Here is a 23,743-nt window from a genome sequence, read left to right as displayed (position 1 = left end):
ACTTTATCCGAAGCTTGGAACTTTCTCGCTGCAGCAAGGCGACATCAGCATTTGGATGTTTAGGAGCTGGGTCACATTTGCCTAGCTTCACTTGAGACATTACCACACTGATGACAGGGTCTAATCTCTGGGCCTCTATCAGTTCTTTACGGCTCAACTGCTCAAGCTCATTTCCCTCCACTTGAGTGAGGTTGGAATAAACAGCAGGAATAGCATCGGGGGAAGCACCTAGTTGGTCGACACATCTAGTGGTGCTTTCGCCGGGACCACATGCAGTGATTCTTCGGCAGAGAGCTTTCATCCCAGAAGTAGGAACATCCACCCATCCATCCTCTGTCTCCTGATGATTTCTGGAAAGCAAGTCCGCATCAATGTTTTCACGACCAGGCTTATACTGAACGTTGAAGTCATAGGTGGAGAGGGCAGCTAGCCACCTGTGGCCTGTGGCGTTAAGCCTGGCAGTGGTTAAGACATACGTGAGCGGATTATTATCCGTTCTCACAGTGAATTTGGTGCCATACAAATAATCATGGAACTTATCGACTACCGCCCACTTCAAAGCTAGAAATTCTAGCTGGTGGATGGGATAATTCCGCTCTGACTGGCTGAGCTTGCGACTGGCAAAAGCAACTGGACGGAGTCCTTCAGGATGCTCTTGATTCAATACAGCTCCCAAGCCATTCAGGCTTGCGTCTACATGCAATATGTAGGGCCTTGTCGGGTCCGCGAAAGCCAACACAGGGGCATGCGTGAGCTTGTGGATGATGGTGTAAAAGGCGTCATCACAAGCTGAGGTCCAACGGTCGCTGAACGGCTCTGAGACTTTCAAGTAGTCTATCTTGTCCTTGAAGGTGGCTTTGTTTTTGCGTTGAGCTGGAGGGTACCCTTTAGTTAGGTCTGTGAGAGGGCGGACAGTGGCAGAGTAGTTCTCAATGAACCGCCGATAGTACCCACAAAATCCTAGAAACGACCTCAGGGACTTTAGGTCAATGGGTTTCTTCCAATTGGTGACGGCAATAACTTTCTCCCGGTCGGTTACGATGCCGGCGGCGGAGACAATGTGCCCCAGGAATTTCACTTTTGGTAGACAGAATTGGCATTTGTCAATGGAGATCTTGAGTCCACATTCCTCCAGCCGATCCAAAACTTTGAGGAGACGTTCTTCGTGTTCCTCTAGTGTTTTTCCAAACAATATGATATCATCAAGATACACAAGAACTTGGATCAGGTTCATGTCTCCTACAGCCTTCTCCATTAATCTTTGAAAGGTTGCAGGAGCACCTGTGATGCCTTGGGGCATCCGCTCAAACTGGAAAAAACCAAGAGGGCAAATAAAGGCTGTCTTTTCTTTGTCTGCCTCAGACATTTCCACTTGGTAATATCTGCTTCTCAAATCCAGCACAGAGAACCATTTACTGCCAGTCAGACAATCAAGTGCATCATCTATGCGCGGCATGGTGTACTGGTCTGGGATGGTTCTGGAGTTCAGCAGACGATAGTCAATGCACATTCTCACTTTGCCATTCCTCTTCCTCACTATGACAATGGGAGAGGCATACGGACTTCGGGATTCTTTGATTATTCCGGCTGCCAGCAGTTGTTGGAGATGGCGCCGAACATCCTCAATGTCTGCAGGTGCGATTCTGCGGGATCTCTCTCTGAATGGTCTAGAGTCTCTGAGTCTTATGTGGTGTGTCACACCTCTCGCTAGACCCACATCCCATTCCTCCAATGAGAATACATCAGCTCTCTCTGACAACTTGTTGGCTAACCTAGCTCTCCATGCTTCGGGAATGGGTGAATCCCCAAAATTGAAGAGCTCAGGATCAATTGACATTGTTTTCGGAGACTTCTTTGGCTCAATGACAGAGTCAACCAGGTACACTTGGGCTAGCACTGTACCCGCAGGAAGAGCAGTTTCTTTTTGAGATTCATTTCTCAGCATGAGTGTGAAGCCATTGGTATCCATAGCTGAGGGTGGCAGGACTACTGGCGGAACCAGCACACCAGCAGGAAGGTTGGTACTTTCATCAGCCTCCACCATTAGGATGCTTTTATCCATAGGTTGCTGCTTCTCCACTTCACAGACAGCATAGTGTGCTCCTCCAGGTGGGATTCTTAGAGTCCCAGGGCCCTGCCATTTCACTTGGCCGACCACATCCATTGGTGGATTACAAGGTGATGGGGATTGTTCAGAACGAACAGTGTTTATTCTCAGAGAGTGAACCTCATAGTTGCCTTTGAGTTCCTCACATTGGTACAGCAGGGAGCGCAATGTTGTTGTATTAGTGCCAATGACAACAGGAACTGGGTCAGGACTTGGCGAATCAGGGCATATTAGAGCCACCACGGGAACTATTTCTTCAACTCCCTTGGAATTAGGAGGCAGTCCCAGCTCAACTGCCACATAGCCTGTATATGGATAGCTAGTGTCACTCAGTCCCCATATGGCAAGGTCTTTGAGTGGGTGAATGGGCACATTGGGAAGGAATCTGGTGTGCCAACTCTCAAAGATGATAGTGACTCTGGAGCCGCTGTCTAAAATGGCTCTACAGGGTTGACCATCAATTTTCACATCAGCCATCATGGATGGGCCAACCAGTCCTTGTGGCAGGTTACGAGACTGCTGTGTGTAGACTGGACCAACCTGCTCCGACTCAGCAAACCTTTTGTGTGATGCTTTATCTTCCTTACTTTTGCGCAGAGCACCGAGTAATTTTTGGATTACTTTTGGGCTGTTCTCTGGGGCTGTGCAGTGTGTGGCAATATGACCATTTTCTCCGCATCTGTAACAGAAGAAGCTCTCTGAGTCTTTGGCATTATGTGGTTTAGCTGCTGGGCTGGGTCTGGCCTTCCCATCCCTCTTTTTAGGGTCTGCAGTCACAGGACTGTGAGATACAGACATCACAGTTAGCTGATGTTGTAGCTGCAGCACCTGTTGCCTCAACATTTGAACTTCGTTTTCTTTTTCAGTGTCTATAGTTTTCTTGGTGGGTTTGAATTTTGGCTCAGTGTGTGTGTCTTGCTGCTTTTCCCTTAGCTCACCAAGCTCTGCACGAAGCTCTTGAATCTCTGCCTTCAACTTTTGGTCTTCTGTAGCTTTGGTATTGGCTTGGTCTCTGACTTGTACTTGTCTTACTGTTGTAGTTAATTTTCGTCGAGCTGTCTCATATTCCTCCTCTTCACGAATCTCATTTAGGAGCTTTAAGAAGGTAGGAGGTTTCTCTTTTCTTTCTCTCAATCTCAACTGTAACAGCATCATATCAGAGTCAGTAGCACCTCTAATGAGTTGGTGAATTCGAGCATGATCGGCTCTGTGGCTGAGAAGGCCTCCTTTCTGCACTACTTTGATCAACGAGCGTTCCAGCCTCCTTAAAAAGTCAGAGAGCTTTTCACCAGACTGTTGGTGAAGGCTCCTGAAGGCAAAATATAAGTCTTCTCCTGACACAGGCGTGCCAAAGGCACTTTCCAAGGCCTTTACATAGCAGTCAGGGCCAGCATCTGGGTCGTTTAGTCGTACAGCCTGAATTATTTCCAGGGCTGGCCCCTTTAAGCTCTCGACTATTCTCTTTCGTTTCTCATGTTCAGAGCAGTCACATTCTTCAATCATTAGATAGGCTTGTTCGAGCCAATGGTCAAGGCTCTCCTCTCCTGGCGGTGTGGGAAGGTTTCCAGAGAACATCCGCAGACGTCGAAATGCATTGTTCTCACTGGTAGGTCTCATCGTTTTCCCCAACAGGTCTCCCACTGCTCGGATGATGGACTCTGGGGAGCTTCCTTGTGGAGTCTCTGTAGTCAGCGTGGCTTGAACATCATTTACTGATTTTCCTTCATCAGTCATTAGTTTGTTTAGCTTAGCTAAAAAATCTTCAGCTGGGCTCACAGGTTCATTGAAGAGGAACATTTTCCATTCTGAGCCTCCCTTCACTGGCTGCAGTTGGGGGGGAATGCGATCTGGCTGTACAACTTCATGGCATTCACAGAGTACCAGGTTGCTGCCAGTCTGAATGTCACTTTGGACGTCCCGTACCTTTACTCTCCCAAGTGCCTTTACTGTCTGAACAGTCTCTTCAATGTCTGCTTGGTCAGTATTAGTCAGCACGTCAAACAGGACATGGTTTGGGTCTAAGCATGCTTCACTACACCAGCTATGAAGCTTAGTTGCTAACTGAGAGTCTGCTTGAGTAGCCATTATACTACAACTGCTATAGGCACTTTAATACAAAAGTCGGGAAACAAAATCACTTCTTAAAGGCAAAAACTAACAGTAAATGAAATGGGAATTAATCTCAGCGGTGCCTCCATTTAGTGTAGCGCTTCTTTGCCCTCTACATGAGCTGCGCCCCAGGTTCGTAAACTTTAATTCCCTTATAGGTGTTTTACTGGTGTTTCTCACACAGATATTCAAAAAAAAAACAACACTCAATAAATCAATATTTTATAGTACCTTTAAGTATTAATTACTATGTGGGCCCACACACTCACTCACACAAGCCGGCAACATTAAAAACAAAACAAGAATAACCCCACGTTGCAGGCCTGGTCGAAGCTGGAGAGCGTCGCGGCCAAATACAGTGGAAGCCGACAAGTGCACAGTGCAGAAGCTCACAAGATGGCGGGGAGTTGGCTGACCAGAGAGGACCCCATGTGGCAGAAATCTTCCTTCTCCCTCGTTGTCTCCAGGGCTCAGCTAACCGCTGCTCTCACTCTCCTCGTAATCCCAAAGTCCAAACAGCGACAGTCTTTAATCCACACCTCCGAGCTGAAGGGGTAGCAGTTAGCCTAGGCTTCTTCTGTCTTCTTCTGGACTTCTTCTCTCTCTCTCCTGGACTTCGATTACCCACAATTCCCAGCTCCCACCCCCAAACCAATCACCACACAGGAAAAATGATCTAACTCATTAACAACAAATCAAAATGCAGAACACATAATCACAGCAAAACTTATATAAATCTCTTAATAAGAAAAACTAATATGAAGTTACACAGGGCTCCATATGTTTACTGCTAAATATGGATCTTCACGCCGCACTTACCTTGCAGCACAATATTTGAGCATCAGCCCAAGCTTCATGTGGCTAGATGAAAGCGGCAATGCTATTGCCTCTGCTGGGGTGTGCATACCACACCTGTTTTTTTTACCAGTATCCTTGGCATCACTGGCTGCCAATTTTTGAGCATTCAGCTTATCCGTAGGCTGGCAATGGTGTTTCATGCTTTCCGGCTCATTTTCATAGTTTTACTGGTCCGAATCCCTCAACCCGCTGCCCTGTTTGTTCCCCTTCCGCATTGAGTTGTATTCCAGCTCCAGTAAATGCCCTTACAGCAGAAAACAAGCTTGTGCATCTCTCATCATGAATATGGTGTCATAACTCACTTGTTCCTCAGGACTGTGACACTGCTGTGCCTATATAGAGCACAGTATCTGCAGCAGCACTGCATTCCTGGACAATTGTAAAGGAACAATTCTCTCTGTTATGCAACAGAAGCAATAGCAAAAAATTGATGGAGCCCCGATATGATGCCTTCATCATCAACAATAACAACATCTTGCATTTATGTTGTCTTTCACAGAGAAAACTAAATTTGGCATTAAACCAAATGTTTAGACTGGTCACCAAAAAAAAAGATCTATAGGATTTTTAAGGAACAAGTAAAAGGACCGAGAGGTAGTGTAGCAGAGAGTTTGCGGAGAGAATTTCCGAGGATAGGGTCAGGGCAGTTGAAGCCAGTGCTCGAATGATTAAAACTGGGGATGCATTGCAGGCCCATATGGAGGACCATAACTAACTCAGAGGGTTGTAGGACTGGAGGAGGTTGCAGAGTTAGAGAGATATGCCACAGAAAGCAAGGGTGAGAATTGAAAAAATAATACTTTGTCAAATCTATAGGTGGGGCAGCAAACTAGAGGTGAATGCATATAAGGGAGAAAATCGACAAGCAAGGCAAGCAGCATTACTGGCAGAGTAAAAAATAGCTACTTACATGAAACATATTAATTTGGATAGTTGTGAGCAAAATGTAGCCCACAGCCGCCCTGTAAACTGCAGCTTAGCTATAGAGCATCTCCTTTAACAAGGCTAATTATTCAGTCTCCAAATGACCTCCCCGTTCCCTTACAATGCACCATCTCAATAAACACTGTCATCAATCGACAAGGGGAGGGGTGGTGGAGGGTCAGATAAATTATTCACGCTGACAAAAATGGAGACACTGAGCAAGCAGCAAGCTGCTCCTCTGTGATAACAGACAAACTCCCTCCCTGGGAGTAGCTGAGTCAGCGCCACACATGCTCAGGAAGCACAGCATTGCACCAAGGCTGAGCTACTATCATTATGGCTGATCTGAAACACTGATCTATCTACACCAGGCATAAGCTTATCAACAGAGCCCAGGGGAAATGTAACCCTTCTATTGAGAGTGGGTGCAGAGTAACTAAGATTGAAACAGTAAATATTTTATCATAGTTATAATGAATTATGAACATATTAATTGTGTTAACAGCAACCTGGCACTAGAGAGCACGCACTCTGATTGGGGGGCAATTAGGGATTAGCTGGCAATCAATGCCAACTTTCACAGTGACATACATGTCCCAGGTCCTATTTAATACTACATTTCCTGTTTCTCTTCAACAATTACACGGCCAACAATTGATCGGTGCTTGATTTAAAAAATAAAATAATAAAGAGACTCAATGGTCCTGAAATTACCAGCACTCTCCCAGCACTGATCCTTCATACTCCACAGTTCACAATGATGTATTCTTCTTGGGTTCACACCATTCCAAGCCAACAATTGGCACATCAGGGAACCACCCTGCCTGAAGTCATCTGTTGCCGGCCCCGATTTGGCCTGGTCTTTTATTGCTCGCAGTTTCACCCCCCCCCCCCCCCCCCCCCCCCAACCCCCGAACTGACCCAAATCGTCACCTATCTATTTTCTCCAGTACCTGCCTTAACTCCCTCCTCTAGCAGTTTGTTCCATATACGTGCCATCTTCTGAGTGAAAAAAATGCCCCTCAGATTCCTATTAACTCTTGCCCTTCTCACCTTAAACCCTATGTCCTCTGGTTTTTGATTCCCCTTCTTTGGGTAAAATATTCTGTGCATTCACGCTATCCTGTCCGGGTTTGACTTCCCAGAACACAACACCTCACACTTATCCGTGTTAAGCTCCATTAGCTATTCCTCTGCCCACTTGCCCGGCTGATCAAGATCCCGCTGTAATTCCCAATAACCATCTTCGCTGTCGACCATACCAGCTACTTAGAGTCACAGATTCATAGAGTGATCCAGTGTGGAAACAGGCCCTTCGGTCCAACTTGCCCACACCACCCAATGTGTCCCAGCTACACTAGGCTCACCTGCCTGCGTTTGGTCCATATCCCTCCAAACCTGTCCTATCCATGTACCCACTTTAGTGCCAAATGCAGACTTCTAGTCATGCCTTGTACATTCTCATCCCAATCATTGATATAAACAACAGTGGGCCCTGCACTGATCGCTAAGGCGCACTACTAGTCACAGGAATTTGCGGAAAACAAAGACTGTCTTTTCGAAACATCAAAATAATTTCTTGAGGTATTTGGACTAACTGTCCAAAATTTCTTGGTGACACATACAAATGTTGAACTGTCTATTCCAAACCAGTCAGCTTTTGTTAAATTACTGCTATCACAACTGCCGAGACAAAATAGTATTTCTATTGGTGCCATGTCTTTTCATTTTTAAGTCAGTTGCAAAAAACCTCCATCTTGGCCTCCAATGTCCTACTATTCACAGATGGTAAAGTCGGTACTGTGAGTAATGATAGATTTGAATAGCTCCCTGTCCCATAGTAACTATCCCTCACTCTCTGTGTAAAGGTCCACAATTACCCAACTGACAAGTGAGCTGAATGAATGGTATGAAGCAAGCAGACAGCTTTGAACTTCAACTTCTAATTAATTACAATAATAGGGCTGATTCGGTGGCTTACTTTAACAATCCCAACATTGGCAGAGGATAGTGAGCTAAAAATGAATGAACGTTTTACAGCCCTTCCGTCCTGCACATCACTCATTGACTTCCACTTAAGAAACAACACAGTGGCGGAAGTTAGCAGAGCTTCTGCCTCACAGCTCCGGTCACCTGGGTTCAATCCTGGCCTGCAGTGGAATCTGCACGTTCTCCCTATGACTGCATGAATTTCCACTGCATGCTAGAGTTTGCTTCCACATCTCAAAAATGCAGGGATCGTAGGTCACTTGGCTGCTGTAAATTGCTCCTCATGTGGAGATGAGAGGGAAAATCTGGGGAGGAATGTGCGGAGGATAAAATTGGTTAATATAAAATCAATGTAAAAATGGGTAGTTGGTGGTCAGCACACTCTCAGAGGGCCAAAGGGCCTGTCTGTATTCTGTAACTCTATGACTCTATGAAATCTACATTTGTATAGAGGAGTGGTGAGGTTAACATCAGTTAACCCCTTAATCACTTCAGTTTGTTATTCCTGCTGCAATTTAATAATCTATTGGCATTGTCTGAAGCTGGGAATTATAGACCAGTAAGCCCAACATCTATGGTAGGAAAATTACTAAAGACGATTCCAAGGGATAAAATAGGCATGCATTTGGAAAGACTGGTGTTGATTACGGGTAGTCAGCATGGTTTTGTGCATGGGAGATGGTGTCTCATGAATTTGATTGAATTTTTTGAAGAAAAATAACCAAAAAGGTTGATGTGGGCCGGGCTGTAGGCAGAGTGTATAAGGATTTCAGCAAGGCTGATAAAGATACTTCTCTGGAAGGTTGGATCTCAAGGGATCCAGGGAGACTTAACTAACTGGATACAGAATTGGGTTTGTGGTAGAAAGCAAAGTGGTGGTGGAAAGTTGTTTATCGGACTAGAGGCCTGTGACTAGTGGAGGATCTTAGGGATCAGTGCTATTTATCATCTCTATCAACAATTGCAAGGCATGATCAGCAAGTTTGCAGATGACATTAAAATAGGTGGTTTCATAAACAAGAAATTGTAATCAAGAATTAGAGTGAAATCTTAATCAGCTTGGCAAATGGGCCGAGAAATAACTAGAAATAACATAGGGTAGGGGAATCAAGAACTAGAAGGCATATGCTTAGGGTGATGGGAGAAGGATTTAATGGAAAATTGAGGGACAGCTTTTTCACATCAAGGATGATAGCTATATGGAATGAGCTGCCAGATGAGATGGTTGAAGAAGGTACAATAATAACATTTGAAAAACATTGGACAGGTAAATGGATAGAAAAGGTTTAAGTGGATATGGGCCAAACATTGTCAAATAGGACTTGCTTAGATGGGGCCTCTTGGTTGGAATGGATGCGTTGGGCCCAAAGGCCTGTTTCTGTGTGGTAATGACTCCATGACTCATGTTGACTGTGGATCCAGCCCCTGGCGAGTTGCAATGCAAGATAGACCCACGTCTTCAGAACATAACAGAAACCAGAGGGAAGTGGACTGACCAGAGTCATCCTCATATCAGATGGACAGAAGTGCAGGCTACAGAAACAAAAGTGATGGATAACTCTGTTCATCCTCAGCTGAAGTTTGGCTGCCTGTCCCATTAATTCACATTAAGCCATGGAGTGAAGCAGTAATTTCCTGTTGGACTTATACCAGAATTTATTTAAAACATTTGCAAACCTAATGAAAGAGGGAGCATTGACTAGATTAGATAGGACAGATCATCGGGTGCTTTGGGACGGTTTCTGTATGAATGCAATTTGCTAAATTCTATTTTACTTCGGAGTCACGTGAGTGACTACGTGAAGAACCCCGCTAGGACGCATGCGTGTCATATCGCTACACGCATTGCAACGAATCACAGCAGGGGGAAGGACGTTCCAATTTAGCGACAGAATTTAAAAGCCGGGAACAGCAGGTAAGGAGACTGCGTTTTCCCACTTACCTTGCAGGTGGAAAGATGAACAGATCCACGAGACAGAAGGCTGAGAAAAAGCTGGCGGGGAGAACCGCGGAGTTGCGGACAGCCAGCAGCAACCGACGGCACGCCAATCTCCCGAAATGGGAACAGCTGTGCCAGACTTCGCTCCCGCACAGGCGAAGCCGGGCGGGAAAGCGAAGCAAAAAACGGACCGAATGCCAGACTCCGATGAGTCTGACTTTGAGCAGCCACGAGTGGCCAGTGCCCGTGAGCACCGGGGCCGGTTGGAGCGGCTGCAGGATGACGAGCAGCCGCAAGCGGCCAGTGCCCGTGAGCACCGGGGCCGGTTGGAGCGGCTGCAGGATGGGGAGCAGCCACGAGCGGCCAGTGCCCGTGAGCATTGGAGCCGGTTGGAGCGGCTGCAGGATCATGAGCAGCCGCGAATGGCCTATGCCCGAGAGCATAAGAGCCAGTTGGAGCAGCTGCTGGAGGAAATACTCCAGGCTCCGGGGAGATGGAGGCTAGCCACAGTGGGCAATTAGTAAGCCCCACAGCAGTACCCCTTGTGGGGCTGCACAGTGTCTCTCCCTTATCAGAGGAGAGCATGGAGGATCCATGAAGAGGACAGTGAACGACATACCCCCAGTATGCCTGGGGTGACAGAAAACATGCTGGACATGGTGTCCCAGTTTATCCAACCAGACCAAACTGGCCAAGACCTGGAGCCGAAAATAGCGGCAAGCATTGACTATATGTCATTTAACCAACTACAGGCACACGCACTATCAGACACCATGGCACGACATTTACCTCCAGGGAACTGCAAGTCGCTAAATGTTCCCAGTGTAAACCAGTGCATCTGGAAACATGTGGGGACATTAATTAGAACCAGGGACTTGAAAATTCAGAAAGTTCTAAAAGTCCTAACGGCAGGAATTACAGCTTTTGCCCACACATTGAAGGAGCAAAACATGACCCAAGACCACCAAGATGCACTGGCTTTACTCTGCAACTCACAATATGAGTTGAACAACATCAGGAAAAGTACTATCCAACCAGCTTTAGACCCCAAATTTGCCGGCCTCTGTAAACCTGGAACCTCCAAACTGCCAATACTACTATTTGGAGGGGATTTACCAAAACAAGTCAAAGAACTTGATGAAGAGGCAAAAACACTGGGGCTCATAAAACCAGCAACCAAAAGCTACTACGGCCAAAAATATCACCCCTACGGACCCCCCAGTCGGCCATTACAAACCGGAGCTAGCGCAAAAACCAGGAACACCCAACATCGGCATTTTTTTGGCCATAGCCCAGACCGACTGTCCTGGAAAATGTGCAAACCTTCAATACAAACCCAACAACAGACCCAGACAACGGCGCCTCAACGTCCACGGAGGATGCCGAAGAAATAACACACCTACCACTGGTAACCATGAAGGTAGGTGGGTCTGGTTCCTTAAGAATTAAAGGGAGCATGAAAGTTGGTGGGAGATTACGATATTATTTGGATGCATGGAATAAGATAACTACCGACACTTACATTCTAAGCAGTATCCAGGGTTATACCATAGAATTTATACAAAAACATAACCCTTCAGTACAGCATGTACCGAACCGAATGTTCGTGCTCACAGGTATAGAAAAATCTAAAGCACATGCTGAACTACAGCGGCTATATAAAAAAGGAGTAATTGAACACACCCAACACGAATCACAGGAATCCGTGTCCAATATCTTTATAAAAAACAAGAAAGATGGTGGTTGCTGCATCATCATCGATTTGACTACTTTAAATACCTTTGTACAATATATTCATTTCAAGATGGAAACCTTTGTTACTGCTAAGCAATTGATTTCCGAAGGCTACTACATGGCAAGCATCGATCTAAAAGATGCTTACTATACAGTACCCATAAGAGGTGACCACAGATGTTATTTAAAATTCAACTGGATGGGTCAGCTTTGGCAATACAGTGCACTACCTAATGGTCTGACATCAGCCCCCAGGTTATTCACAAAAATTTTGATACCAGCCCTAGCGTTACTGCGAAAACAAAAACACTTGGTAATGGCATATCTAGATGACATATTTATTATTGGCAAAATTTTGGAATTGACTGAACAAGCAGTAACAGCCACAAAACAATTGTTTGAAGAACTGGGCTTTATCATCCATCCAGTTAAGTCTAAATTAACACCTTCAACAAAAATGGATTAACTGGGGTTCACCATTAACTCAGTTCTCATGTCAGTGACTTTGCCGAAAGAAAAGGTAACAGCCTTAAAAGAGGCTTGCAGCGAAATCATTGACATCACCAAACCATCCATTAGACTGGTAGCTAGAATAATTGGGAAAATAGTGGCTGCATTTCCAGCCACACAATTTGGACCTTTACACTATCGAAATTTACAGAGAGCAAAAATAAGAGCACTCAAAATTAATGGTGGCCATTTTGACAGACCAATGAAGCTACCAATAGAGGCCATAATGGAACTAAAATGGTGGGAACACAACATCAAGTATTGTTCCAATCCACTAATTATCAGCAACCCGTCTATGGTACTACAAACTGATGCCAGTGCACTTGGTTGGGGAGCTACCAATTCCATCTCCAGCTGTGGAGGGAGTTGGAATGCACAGGAGGCATCATTATTAAAAACACTGGGCATAAACTACCTGGAAATGTTAAGTGCATTCCATGGCCTTAAGTCATATTGTTCTGGGTTAAATCACCAGCATGTTAGACTACAAATTGACAACACCACCGTGGTAGCATATATCAACCATATGGGTGGAAATAAATCGACATCATGTGACAATCTGGCCAACACAATTTGGCAATGGTGTATCCAGAGAAATATTTGGATATCAGCTACCTACTTACCAGGTAAACTAAATTTAGTGGCAGACACCAGGTCACGCAAATTCAATGAAAACACGGAATGGATGTTGGATAAAAATGTATTTGCTGAAATTACAGCACGGTATGGAACACCAGATATCGATCTTTTCGCATCCAGGCTCAATCACCAGTTCTCAAATTATGTTTCATGGGAACCAGACCCTGGGGCAGCAGCAACAGATGCATTTTCGCTGCATTGGGGGAAATTGTTTATTTATGCATTCCCTCCTTTCTGCCTCATCAGTCGGGTATTAAGGAAAATACAACAAGACTCTGCATCTAGTATTTAGATAGTACCCGATTGGCCTACTCAACCATGGTTCCCGGTGATACTAGACATGGTATTAGAACCATGCATCACCATCCATCATAGACCAAGTTTACTGGTCCATCCGGTAACACAGGAAAGTCACCCCTGTCATAAACATACAAACCTATTAATTTGTAGAATTTGAAAGCGCCACTACAACACCTGGGACTGACGGACCGAACAATGGATATGATTGCATCGGCCCACAGACAGTCCACCAAAAAACAATACTTGGTGCACATCAAGAAATGGGGGAAGTACTGTCACGACAACAACCTCAACCACAGATCAAACAACATTCCGTCTGTTCTGGAATTTCTGGCAAGCCTCCACTGTGATGAGGGCCTCAGCTATAGTGCCATCAACTGCGCCAGGAGTGCTCTGTCAAACTACCTGTGGCAAGGAACAGAGCGGCATTCTGTAGGGACACCCCCCCTGGTAACCAAACTCATGAGGGGCATTTTCAATACTAATCCCCCAAGAACCAGGTACACCCAAATTTGGGATGTGAGCATTGTATTGACCATGTTGAGGAACTGGTCTCCACCTACAGCTCTGTCCCTACAGACACTAACGATGAAAACGGTCATGCTGATGGCTTTGGTCACGACACAAAGGGTCCAGTCACTACAAAAACTAAGGCTGGACAACTTGACTATTTAATCTGGGAATTTGACTTTTCATATCCATGAATTAATTAAACAGAACAGACAGGGATCAGCAGGGCAAAAAATAGAGTTCCGGGCCTACCCGACGGACGATCGTCTCTGCATAGTAACTCACTTACTATTATATATGGAACATACAAGAATCATCAGAGGCAAAGAAATGGCACTGTTAATCAGCCACAAACAGCCACACAAAAAAGTGACAGTCCAGACCATCTCAAGATGGCTAAAACAGGTCCTAAAAAAGGCGGGAGTAGATACTAACATTTTTAAATCTCACTCTACCAGGGCTGCAGCTACATCAGCAGCAATACAGTTGGATGTTCCTATGGGCCAAATCCTCAAGACTGCAGGATGGTCAACGGAAAGAACGTTCCAACGATTTTATAATAAACCAGTTATTGAACCTGGAACATTTGCAGAAACACTTTTAAGTTCTGTAATATGATTTTACCCCATAAATAGGGACTATGATTTGGTGTTAATAAAATTTTGTTATTTTAATATCTTATTGATATCTAATGATGTTAACACTATTCTCCCCATAATCAAGGCAGATGTGATGCATGGACTCGTTTCCACGGCATGAAATCACAGAGCTTTAAAATCTTCACGTAGTCACTCACGTGACTCCGAAGTAAAATAGTAAGATTAAACGAGAACTTACCAGTTTGAAGTTTGATCTTTATTTTATGAGGAGTAACGTTGAGGGAATACGTGCCCTCCGCTCCCACCCTTGATCATATACTCAACTGGTATCTCTTCTCTAATCTTACTATGTTTAGTCATTACAGTTATCTGTGATTTCACACCGCTGCTTTGAAGAATGACACGCATGCGTCCTAGCGGGGTTCTTCACGTATTCCCTCAACGTTACTCCTCATAAAATAAAGATCAAACTTCAAACTGGTAAGTTCTCGTTTAATCTTACTATTGTCCAATTTAAGGTTTCCCTCCAATAGTGTCAAGAAGGTTGTATTGTCATATGACCTGAAGCAGGACAATGAAATTCTTACTTGCAGCAGCAGCATAACAAGTTTGTAAACACCGAGCTCAGTAGATTATATAATAAACTAACAATAAAAGAAGTTCAATAAATAATTAAAAAATATATAGTGTAAAAACAAATCACACCCCAAAGTCCTTCGTGCAGCCCAGGCAGTTTGTAGTTGGGAGTTTAGTTGTACTGTTCGATACAAAGTGTGCAATTAAATTTATCTTGGTGTCAGACCCCTATTAGATTTACATCCCAACCTAACCTACTGCTACTTTGTACAAATCATTGTTTCAGGACTGTTCAAAAGGGGACTGCAGATGCTGGAATATCGAAGGTACACACAATTGCTGGGGAAACTCAGCGGGTGCAGCAGCATCTATGGAGATCGCAGTGGAGTAGACAAAGTGTTCAAAAGGGGTGTTTCAGTTTCAGGACTGTTGTGAGGTTGCCTTCCTCCGTTAGTGGGACATTTACACTTGGCCTACTTCCAATGTGTACTCAAATGAACATTTATTTGGTCACTGGAGGTGGGTGTCACCAATTAGTTTGTATCTATTGCCCACCACTAATTGCTGTCTCACAGCATATTAAACTGCAAACCTGCCAGATTAGGTCAGAATGGTTTTTTATAGCATCATGCAGCACAGAAACAGCCCCTTCAGTCCACCATATTCTTACAGATATTCACGCACCCATACGAATCCCATTTACCCGCACATGGCCTTCTTTACGTAGGCAAGTCAAGAGCTCATCCAGATACTTTTAAAATGTTGTGAGAGATTCAGGTTCCACCATCTTTTTACCTCCGGGCACTCTGCAGAGGAGGAGGAGAAGTCACCTTGTTATTGGCCCTGACACCACAAACCCCAGACCAGATCGTGATACCTTGAGGGATGAACCATAGAAACATGTTTCACAGTGAATGGCACCTGCCCCAGAATGCAGCAGTTAGCCCTGGGAGAGGCGATTTCGCAGTCAGTCGGGGAAGAAACGGAGGGCTTTAACACGGAAACCTGAATCCAATTTCTAGGCAAATATTTTGCAGATCTTGATTACAACCCTTGACTTGGTACAGCTGGAATGTTCAGTATTCAATTCTGGTCACTATAGAAAAGATGGGAAACTTTTGGATAGGGCACAGGCAAGATTTACTAGGAAGAGGGATTCCAGATATAAAGCTAGACTGGGGAAGCTGGGGTCGATCTCTTTGGAAAAAGGAAAGCAGAGAGATTAGATAGATGAATAAATATGAGGATAGATTTATGAAAGCAAAAATTGAGGGAAACAGTTTCTGTTAGTAGAAGATCTAAAGACCAGAGGTATAGGTTTAACATTTTGAGCATTTTGAACAAGGGGGCATGAGGATAAGCTTTTTTACTCAGAAGTCACAGAGAGATGCATCATGGTAACTGGTCCTTCAGCCCACTGAGTTCCAGATGACCATCAACCACCCATTTACATCAATCCATTTTTAAGTCTTTCCACATCAATACCTCCAGATTCTGGAAGTGGCGGCGCTGTTGAACGGCTGCGGCTCGCCTGCAGTCCGTCTGTTTTTACTTTTTTGTGTTGTTTTTTTTGTCTTGTTTAGTTAAATTTTTGGTTATTAGGTTGTGTTATGTGTGGGGGGGGGGGGGAGGGGCTGAAACAGGGCTTTCTGTCTCTCCCTTCGGGGGAATGCAACTTTTTCTTGTCGTATCCCCCTTCTCTGCCTCCGTCTGCGCTGAGGCCTAATGGCGGAGCTGGCGGCCTCCAACCTGCGACCGACCTTGAGGCTACGGAGGTAGAGCCAGCCAGGACTCACCAACTGTGTCGTCTTCGAGCTGTGGCGGAGTTCGAGCAGCAGCACGACTCGGCGCTCCGGTGAGGGCGGCCCGGCGCGGGGCTGGAACGGCGCTCCGTGAGGGCGGCCCGGCTCGGGGCTGGAACGGCGCTCCGGTGGCTGTGGCGGCCCGGCTCGGGGCTGGAATGGAGCTCCCGTGAGGCGGCCCGGCTCGGGGCTGGAATGGAGCTCCCGTGAGGCGGCCCGGCTCGGGGTTGGAATGGAGCTCCCGTGAGGGCGGCCCGGCGCAGGGCTGAGACGGCGCTCCCGTGAGGGCGGCCCGGCACGGGGCGGAGACGGTGCTCCGGTGGCTGAGGCGGCATTCTGGCAGCGGCGACCTGAATCCGGGGCTCGGCCGCGGGCCAGTAGGCGACATCGTTGGGAGCTCGCAGGTCACAGGCTGGTGCCTGTTTTCCGGAGCTCCCGCGGCAACAGCTGCGTCCGCTGGACTGGAGGGCGGCAGCTTCGACCACCCCACGCCGTGGAGCTTGAACCGGCCCGTTCGCGGAGCTCGGTGAGCCGCGGGACTAACTTACCATCGCCCGGTGGGGTATCGCCTCAGCGCAGAGGGAGAAGAGGAGGGAAGAGACAGTAACCCTAAGATTTTTGCCTCCATCACAGTGAGGAGGTGCAATGTGAACTCACTGTGATGGATGTTAATTTGTGTTTATTGTGTGTTTTGTTGTTTATTATTACATGTATGTCTGCAGGCAATGACATTTCGTTCAGACCGAAAGGTCTGAATGACAAATAAAGGATCTAATTCTAAGTATCTAATCTAAGACTTAGACTTAGACTAAGATCTAAGTCTAAGATTCTACCACTCATCTGTACACAGGGGGGAATTTACAGTAGCCAGTTAACCAACAACCTGCGCACATTTGGGATGTGGGAGGAAACCGGAGCCGTGAAAGGAAACCCACTTAGTCTCAAGAAGAACGTGCAGAACGTGAGGTTAGGATTGAACCCAGATCTTGGGTGCCTTGAAGCAGCAGCTCTATTTACTGCACTACTGTAAGTTCATCACCTGCAGGGAGGTGGAAACAGAGTTAATCGGGGCTTTCAAGAGAGAATTAGATAGGAAATTTGCAGGGCTAAGGGAAGAAAATGGGGAATTTAATTGACTGAACTGCTCTGAAAAGAGACATCATGCACTAAATAAATCAAATATTATCCTCTCGTGCTGCCGTGATTCTATGACTTACATGTCTATATTTAATGAAGCATACATGACTACTGTATTTCTCAGTCTTTACTGCAATGCAGACATTTAGTGCTGTGACTATTTGGGGAGATAAATTAAGGGGGTTCAACTGTCTTGCAGCGCTGCTCGTTTTTTATGTCATCCGTGCATCATTGTACTGAAACGTCTCCATGCATTTTGCTCTCCAATACTTGTTGGATGATTTCTAGGTTTGGATGTGATCTGTATTAAATGATAGGAGGCCTGCCATGTAATTATACATAGTGCAAACTGAGAAGTGTGAAAGCTGCACATTTGAAATTGTAAGGAAGGGGATTCTGCAGAAGGTGTGTTCTCAGAGTGTCACTGCATTACAGTCTTGGCTGCAATCCAACTCTTGCCTCACTGATTTCTGATTTCAAGCCTTGTCCATTTACTCCGAGTCCTTGTTGCTGTTAGTGGCAGTGTGCTATTTCTAGTGTATTGTTAAAGACCCCAAAAAAACTGCAGTATGAAACATATATGAATATCTTTGAAGCAGGCAGCCATTTAAAATGTTATGATTTCAAGTGTCATTGCTGTAAAATAAAATTACTATAATCATACAGGGTGGATGACATTAAAGCTAAGTGTGTAAAACCAATCACCTGAATTCCAGTGTGATATTGACTGCCAAGTAAAGAATATTTAATTATTAAAGAACACCAAGAAAATAGATTCAAATTCCCATTCGTATCCATCTCCCTGAATTTCATATTTGCTTCTCCCCGCCTCCCCCCACCCCCTATCAGTCTGAAGAAGAATTTTGGCCCGAAACGTTGCCTATCTCCTTCGCTCCATAGATGCTGCTGCACCCGCTGAGTTTCTCCAGTATTTTTGTCTACCTAAAGAATATTTAAGTCTGAAAAAAAAAGGGAAGCTACACAAGTTCTGGGCATCATTTTGCACAATTCTGCATCTGGTCATAATCTTATTATTACAGTCCAGCAACAGAACCCACACATGGAGTATTGTAGACCGAAATGCATGGAGACTGTTCAGTGCAATGATGCATGGACGATATGAAAAACGAGCAGCGCTGCAACAAGACATTTGAACGCTTTTAATTCATCTCCTTTGTCACGGCACTAAATGTCTGCATTGCAGTGAAGACTGAGAAATACAGTAGTCATGCATGCTTCTATTTCAGCAGCACATTTATTAACGTAATATAATAGTAATTAAGTAATTACACAAATCAGTCATATAAAACAAGCAGGATTGTTCCTGTGGAATGAAATAGTGATGTGATCATTTGTTTCCCTCATTTTGCAGGTTTGGGTGTCACATTATTAAAGTCCATACCTTATAGTACCGAGGATGGAAGTGGAGAGGTGTGGAAAAGTTGGACAAAAGCATTCGATTCCTTGCACAAAGCAAGGTCAACGTTAGAACACCGAGGAAATAGATTCAAATTCCCATTCGTATACATTTCCCTGAATTTCATTACAATCCCACTCATCATTCAGCACATTTCAAATCTTCAAGAAACCCTGTTCACCCTGCAATCTCTAAGCCAAAGGTACACAAAATTGCTGGGGAAACTCAGCGGGTGCAGCAGCATCTATGGAGCGAAGGAAATAGGCGACGTTTCGGGCCGAAACCCTTCTTCAGACTGAGCCAAATCTTGCTTCTGGAAAAGCAAAACCCTGCAGATATAAGAAAAATGAAACAAAGTCTGAAAAAGCAGGAAGTAGAAGAAAATGTCAAATTTTGTATCCAAATAAAGGATACAAACAACAAATGGAGTTCTTCATGATTACAAAATCTATACTTGTTCATTATAAGAAACATAGAAAAGTACAGCATACGAACAGGCCTTCATGCCCACTAGGTTTGCTCTGAGCATGATACCAACCTAAGAACATCTGCATCCACGTGGTCCATATCCCTCTAACCCCTGCCTGTTTGATGTGTGCATCTAAATGCCTTTTAAATTTATTATCATATCCCTTTCTATCACCTTGCAACACATTCCAGGCACCAACCATTCTCTGGCTTTGCAAATCTTCTTTAAACTTTCCCATCTCATTTAAACAAATCCTCTCTAATATTTGACATTTCTATGCTGGGAAAGAAAAGATTTACCTGACTCATCCACTGTATATGTTCCCCAGATTATTATGAGGTCTAGGAATGGACAATAAATATTAGCATTGCCAGTGAAGTCCAAATGCTATACAAAAGAATTCCAATTGAATATTTCCTAAAACTTTGATATAAAGCAATTTTCTCTAGAATCCCCAAAATGGTCAGGATAGGTTATGAAAAGGAAATTTAGTTTCCCCGCAATCAATGCAAGATACCACTTGACTAATGCATTGAAGCACACCCTAGGAATGGATAATTATGGAGGTGGTTGGTATTTATTAAATTGCTGGTAAGCATTGATTAAGGAGGTGCTACAGCAATTTGATAATTAATTCTTATTCTTGGCTTTTTGAATCAGCAGATTGTTGATGAGGATTTTGACCACTAAATGTAGATCAATATTTCCAGTTCATGTTGGCTCCAACATTGCATTTGAAGTGTTTCAATTTACTTTGAGATATTTTGTCAAGACTGTCTCAGTCTGTCAATGCTTCTTTCAGAAATTTCCTCAGCAACTCATCAAGGTGTGGCACAGTGGAGCAGCAGTGGGTTTGCTGCCTTACAGCGCCAGACACCTGACTACGGGTGCTGTCTGTACGGCGTTTGTTCGTTCGCTCTGTGACCACGTGAGTTTTCATCAGGTGTGGTTTCCCCCCACACTCCAGGAAGTACAGGTTCGTAGGTTAATTGACTTTGGTAAAAATTGTAAATTGTCCCAAGGTTGTGTGTGTGTGTAGGATAGTGTCAGTGTGCAGGAATTGCTGGTCGGCGAGGACTTGGTGGGACGAAGAGCCTGTTTCCGCGCTGTACCTCTAAACTTAACTAAAAAGAGAGAGTGACTGTGTTGCTATTATATCTTATCTTATAGAGGTTACCAAAATGAAGGGCGTTTTCAGTTTTGGGTATCTTGCTTGGAGTTTGACACAAAATGCTGGAGTAACTCTGTGGGTCAGGTAGCATCTCTGGAGAAGAGGAATAAGTGATGTTTCAAGTCGCGACCCTTCTCCTTAAGTCTATTTTGGCTTCTCCATTGATGCTTCTTAAATCTCATCTAAACAACATACACACAGCTGCATACAATTGAGTGAGAATCCCACTTTTGTCATCAATCCCGCAGAGGGTCATGGGCTTTTCACCACAGCAGCTCAGAGCACCATCCATTCACTTGGGCCAGTAGAGAAGGTGAAGCTGGTGGGATTTATGAGGGGAGTGGGTAAAAGATCTCTGATACCATAACGATGGAAATAATTATACTTGATAAACTGTATCTAATAATAGGATTTTAGAACAATAGTGCAATGGGGAATGGGGAAACGGGAGGGCAGAATGGGGGAATCCTGGTGGAGAGCCTCATCATGAAACATTTCGACCGCACTGGACAATCTTACTGTCGACATGAGCAGATACAAACAGATACATGGCTGGCAATCCAAACGTGACAATACTGTAGAGGCCTTCCATTATGCATCTAATCCTGTATCCTGAACCAATGAGCAATTATTTCACAATGAAGGCTCATCGTTTAGCTCCAATTTTTCAAAAATGAACATCCTGAAAATCCAGCTTAACTTCCAGAAAATAGGTTCCTCTTCAGCTGGACATTATATTGACCTAGCAATCTCCTGTTGGACGCCAAGCACAAGCAACATTCAGATGAAGAAAAACAGAGAGCAGAGTCACTGAGTCAGTAGCCACAATTTTGATTGATCTTCCCCTTTCCAATGAATGGAGACTGATGCTAACTTCAGCTGCTTCAGCTCCTGTTCAACGAGAAACAGATACAAAATGGAAATCACTGCAAAATGTGTACAGGGTGTTAAGGAGACAAATCATATGTTAAACAATTATTGCTGGTATCATAGCATGATTATTGAAAACCCCTTTATTTCACCTCAGCTGAATAGACTGTGACAGCTTAGTATATTTTTTGTACATAGTGGGAGGACATCAGCAGCCTCTTTGCAAAACCATGTGACAGAATGACCTAGAATGGCAAAGACATCACAAATTCTTTATTTTCCTGTCAGCATTATCCAAAAGTGGGTTTTGTTTCAGCTGATGGAAATGGCGGCGGAAGAAAGAAGCAGAAATTTCTCACTAATAAACTTATATATTTTTATTGCAATCCACTTCATTCACACCAAAGATGGTTACCAGCCAATAGAGAGTCCAGTTACCACTGTCCACAATTGATAACATTGCATAAGAACTATGAACACAGATTGATGCTGAAGACCAAAATAGCTTGAGACAGTTCATTCTATGGTATCAGATTCAGTCTTTGCCTTTGCACAAGCCGCAAATAATTCCAGCTGACTTCCTGTAGGGCCGCAGTTCTAACTTATCCTTTCCACTTCTGTCCGGTCAGCCAAACATTCCATCCACTTCAACACCCCAATCCATGGACTGTCACCGACCTCTCTCTGTATTTGAGGTATTGTTGAGAACTCATTTATGAGATAGGAATTGTCCCTAAACTGCTTAAAAAAGGTACTGTTTTCAATTGAGCTCATTTCCAGCTGATTGCTTTAATTTGTTTGAATTACTTTTTAAATGCACCAGCCTAATGAAAGGCACAATTTCAAACGATGTCTGGATTTATAACATTGCCAAAAATATTGTAGATTTTAGCATAAATTGAAACCAGGAAAGAAGAAACTTGAAAATTGGATGTGATTGCAACGAGTCATATTTATTTTAATTGCAGTACAACGAAATTAACACATTTTTTAAATATATGGGAACGTGTATGAACATTGTGAGATTAATGCTTCGTGTTAACCCAGATGCTAAGATGTGTTTGGTTATGTCAGAAACTTACGTTCCACAGGCACCAGACTTGGCCTGGGTTTCTGTCAATAGCCACCCTTTCTTCCTTGTGTATAGTTGTAGCGCAGTGATAATGCTTGTGAACAAGAGATCAGCTTTCACAATACGCCAATACGACCATTGTGCTATTCAAAGCTTAATCAGACATCGTCAATGGCAAGGGTTTTCTTCCAATAATAATTGACCTTTTATTGACAAATTTGGACCAGTTTCTGAATTAAAGTGCTTTGAGGTGGGGCTTTCTCATAAGTCACCCGGGCTGTGTAAAGAGTTCTCATGACACTGACAAAAGGATGGATCTGAGCCAGTCCTGATAAGTTTGCTTAATGAAAGATTTTAGTGGCTGAGATTTAAGTTCATTCCAATTCAATTCCAGCCAAAAAAGTTCATTCTCCTGGGTGGTTACCCTGATGAAATCAAATCATTACTTCTGATTGAAAACATCCCTCTATTGGTCACTTTCCCACCTGACTCTGGGGAAAACAATTGTTTCATTATCCTCACCCTCCCACTTCCATATTACACTCACAGTATCCCACGTTACTCTCAACCAATTTTCAGCTAAAGTCTCTCTATTTTACTTATGAATCTCTGACTTGTCCGTAGATGCCAACCCAATAGCATACGGAATCCTTTGGCAGTTTACCAAGAAGGCTCATGCATCAAGATTCAGATTCAGATTCAATCTTTATTGTCATTGTGCAGTGTACAGTACAGAGACAACGAAATGCAGTTAGCATCTCACCCAGATGAGCGAACATAGAATAATGGAACAGTAAAATATATATGTACATACAGTAGCAGTAGTGCAGAGAGCAGTCCTTGACGATGCTGCGCGCCCTTCGCAGACAACGCTTGCTTTGGACAGACTCAATGGAGGGGAGTGAGGAACCGGTGATGCGTTGGGCAGTTTTCACCACCCTCTGCAGTGCTTTCCGGTCGGAGACAGAGCAGTTGCCATACCATACTGTGATACAGTTGGTAAGGATGCTC

The sequence above is a fragment of the Amblyraja radiata genome, chromosome 12 (genome assembly GCF_010909765.2).
Source record: "Amblyraja radiata isolate CabotCenter1 chromosome 12, sAmbRad1.1.pri, whole genome shotgun sequence".
NCBI lineage: Eukaryota > Metazoa > Chordata > Chondrichthyes > Rajiformes > Rajidae > Amblyraja > Amblyraja radiata.
Note: the sequence above shows the minus strand (reverse complement) of the source record.